At 39.9% G+C, this 4,163-nt stretch overlaps 1 non-coding gene across 1 annotated transcript; it reads left to right on the top strand.

Moving 5' to 3' along the window:
- The first annotated feature begins 3,729 nt into the window (after window positions 1-3,729).
- LOC130951106 (small nucleolar RNA R71) lies at window positions 3,730-3,837 on the top strand. The gene has a single exon (XR_009073836.1). It is a non-coding gene; the product is annotated as a small nucleolar RNA R71 (small nucleolar RNA).
- The last annotated feature ends 326 nt before the right edge of the window (window positions 3,838-4,163 follow it).

Below are 4,163 nucleotides of genomic sequence, written 5' to 3'. Positions count from 1 at the left end.
TGGATTGATGGATGTGAGTGCTCTTCCATGGATGGTGGTGATGGGATGGAGAGATTATTCTGTGGTTGACAAGGAAGTGCACTAGAGCTTGAGGGTTGATTGTTGAAGGTAATTGGCGGTCTGATTTGGGTGAAGAGAGCTTGTATAGTAGAGTTTAGATCGGCAAGTGCTTTCTCCATGGAGGTTTAGGGTAGATAGGAGGGTTCATTTGGTTCATAAGGTGGTTGGTATGGTGGATGAGGGTTAGGGTCATATGGAGGTGAATGGCGGAAAGGGGCTTGTGAGTATGGTGGTCTAAAGTCATTTGAGGAGGGGGTTCATAGGCATATGGTGGTGGTTGTTGATAATCAAAAGAGTGCTCACCATAGCCATTGCCTTGATATGCATCACAGAATGGTTGTTGATAGTCCATTGGAGGTGGTTGTTGCCATGAGGGTTGATCAAATCCTTGTGGCTCCTCCCATCTTTGATTGTTCCAACCATGGTGCATGTTGTCATTATAATCTCCTCTTCCTGCAACATAATTGTAACCAGACTCATAGCCAAATGGGTGAGAGTTCATGGTAGTAAGAGAAAATAAAAACAAAAATTAATAAAAAGAAAATATTTTGAAAAAGATATGATTTTTGAAAAAGATAAGATAAGATAAAAAATAATTTTAAAATAAAAATCTGAAATTTTATTTTGAAAAATATTTACAATAACCAATAATAAGGCACACGTTTGCAATTCCCCGGCAACGGCGCCATATTGACGTTAGGATTTTTGCCAATAAAGAATTTCATAAAAACAGTCGCGTTGTAGATATAGTTTCTAAACCGACAGAAATCCCTTCGTACAAACGTTTTGGTTGTCGCAAGTAACAAACCCCTTTAATATTGATAACCGAGTGTTTAAACCTTGGGTCGTCTTCTCAAGGAATTGCAGGGAGGTATGTTCTTATTATTGGTTATGAAAAAGTGTATTTGGGGTTTTGGATTAAGGTAAAAGGTTAGTTGGGCAGTGGGCACAGGTATATTTTCAAAGCAATAAAAGTAAATGAATGACTGTAAAATAAACTCTTGGCAAGGTGTAAGAACTAGAAGTCCTATCCTAGTTATCCTTATCAATTGTGATGAGAATTGGATTTTTCTCCCACTTTGTTAACCTCTAACTATGAAGGTAAGTTAAGTAGATGAATTAATTCTAATTCTCAACTAACAATGAGTTTGATAACTCAAGAGTCACCAATTATTTAACCAAGGCCAAAACGGGAAAAAATAAATCTACTAGAATAACAATATCTTCAGATTGGGGATAATAAAAAGAAACAATCATAAACAGAAATACCTCAAATATCATTAAATAAGAAAATCATCATGAAAGTGGCATAGGCCAAATAGGCAACATAACTAATACAAGCAATGAAGTATCTGAAAATAAGAAATAAATATAAAGTAAAAAAACATTGAACTTGGGATTGAGAGTTACTCTTAAAACTAAGAGAAGTCCTAAATCCTAAATCCTAATCCTAAAGAGAGAGAGGAGAGAACCTCTCTCAAAATTAAATCTAAATCATGGAGAGTGAATTATGAATGAATAATTATGAATACATGCATTCCCCTACTTTATAGCCTCTAATATGTGTGTTCTGGGCTGAAAACTGGGTCAAAAGCAGCCCAGAAGTCACTTCTAGCGCTTTCTGGTCCGTACAGGTCGCGGAAAAGTGACGCGGCCGCATGGCTCACGCGGCCGCGCGGGTTGCGTTCCTACCAGGTCACGCATCCGCGTGACTCACGCATTCGCGTTGCCTGGCGTCAGGGCAGCTATGACAAATTATATATCAAATCGAAGCCCCGGACTTTAGCTTTCTAACGCAACTGGAACCGCGTCGTTTGGACCTCTGTAGCTAAAGTTATCGCTGTTTGAGTGCAAAGAGGTCAGGCTGGACAGCTTAGCAGTTTCTCCAACTTCTTGTATTCCTTCCACTTTTGCATGCTTCCTTTCCATCCTCTAAGCCATTCCTGCCTTGTAATCTCTGAAAACACTTAACACACATATCAAGGCATCTAATTGTATAAAAGGAGAATTAATATTAATAAAATTAAGGTCAAAGAAGCATGTTTTCAATCAAAGCACATAATTAGGAGGGAAAATGTAAAACATGCAAATAATATGAATAAGTGGATAAAGAGTAGATAAAAACCACTCAATTGAGCACAAGATAAACCATGAAATATGGGTTTATCAAGCCTTAAACACTAAGGATTCTTCATTCACTTGAATGATCAATTCTCCTCTATCAACATCAATCGCAACCTTTGCTGTGGCTAGGAAGGGTCTGCCAAGGATGATAGATTCATCCATGCACTTCCCAGTCTCTAGGACTATGAAATCAGCAGGGATGTAATGGTCTTCAACCTTTACCAAAACATCCTCTACAAGTCCATAAGCTTATTTTCTTAAATTGTCTGCCATCTCTAGTGAGATTCTTGCAGCTTGTACCTCAAAGATCCCTAGCTTCTCCATTAGAGAGAGAGGCATGAGGTTTATACTTGACCCTAAGTCACACAGAGCCTTCTTAAAGGTCATGGTGCCTATGGTACAAGGTATTGAGAACTTCCCAGGGTCCTGTCTCTTTTGAGGTAATCTCTGCCTAGTCAAGTCATCCAGTTCTTTGGTGAGCAAAGGGGGTTCATCCTCCCAAGTCTCATTACCAAATAACTTGTCATTTAGTTTCATGATTGCTCCAAGGTATTTAGCAACTTGCTCTTCAGTGACATCTTCATCCTCTTCAGAGGAAGAATACTCATCAAAGCTCATGAATGGCAGAAGTAAATCCAATGGAATCTCTATGGTCTCATTATGAGCCTCAGATTCCCATGGTTCCTCATTAGGGAACTCATTGGAGGCCAGTGGTCGTCCATTGAGGTCTTCCTCAGTGGCGATCACTGCCTCTTCCTCCTCTCCAAGTTCGGCCATGTGGGTCATGTTAATGGCCTTGCATTCTCCTTTTGGATTCTCTTCTGTATTGCTTGGAAGAGTACTAGAAGGGAGTTCAGTAACTTTCTTACTCAGCTGTCCCACTTGTGCCTCCAAATTCCTAATGGAGGACCTTGTTTCAGTCATGAAACTTTGAGTGATTTTGATTAGATCAGAGACCATGGTTGCTAAGTCAGAGTGGCTCTGCTTAGAATTCTCTGTCTGTTGTTGAGAAGATGATGGAAAAGGCTTGCCATTGCTAAACCTGTTTCTTCCACCATTATTGTTTTTGAAACCTTGTTGAGGTCTCTATTGATCCTTCCATGATAGATTTGGATGATTTCTCCATGAAGGATTATAGGTGTTTCCATAGGGTTCTCCCATGTAATTCACCTCTTCCATTGAAGGGTTCTCAGGATCATAAGCTTCTTCTTCAGATGAAGCGTCCTTAGTACTACCTGGTGCAGCTTGCATTCCAGACAGACTTTGAGAAATTATATTGACTTGCTGAGTCAATATTTTGTTCTGAGCCAGTATGGCATTCAGAGTATCAATCTCAAGAACTCCTTTCTTCTGATTCGTCCCATTGTTCACAGGATTCCTTTCAGAGGTGTACATGAATTGGTTATTTGCAACCATTTCAATGAGTTCTTGAGCTTCTGCAGGCGTCTTCTTCAGATGAAGAGATCCTCCAGCAGAGCTATCCAATGACATCTTGGACAGTTCAGACAGACCATCATAAAAGATACCTATGATGCTCCATTCAGAAAGCATGTCAGAAGGACACTTTCTAATCAATTGTTTGTATCTTTCCCAAGCTTCATAGAGGGATTCACCTTCCTTCTGTCTGAAGGTTTGGACTTCCACTCTAAGCTTACTCAATTTTTGAGGTGGAAAGAACTTTGCCAAGAAGGCATTGACTAGCTTTTCCCAAGAGTTCAAGCTTTCTTTAGGTTGTGAGTCCAACCATATCCTAGCTCTGTCTCTTACAGCAAAAGGGAATAGCATAAGTCTGTAGACCTCAGGGTCAACCCCGTTAGTCTTGACAGTGTCACAGATTTGCAAGAATTCAGCTAAAAACTGATGAGGATCTTCCAATGGAAGTCCATGGAACTTGCAATTCTGTTGCATTAGAGAAACTAATTGAGGCTTAAGCTCAAAGTTGTTTGCTCCAATAGCAGGGATAGAGATGCTTCTCCCAT

The sequence above is a fragment of the Arachis stenosperma genome, chromosome 1 (assembly GCF_014773155.1).
Source record: "Arachis stenosperma cultivar V10309 chromosome 1, arast.V10309.gnm1.PFL2, whole genome shotgun sequence".
NCBI classification, from domain to species: domain Eukaryota; kingdom Viridiplantae; phylum Streptophyta; class Magnoliopsida; order Fabales; family Fabaceae; genus Arachis; species Arachis stenosperma.
Note: the sequence above shows the minus strand (reverse complement) of the source record. Positions and strands in the feature narration are given on the sequence as shown.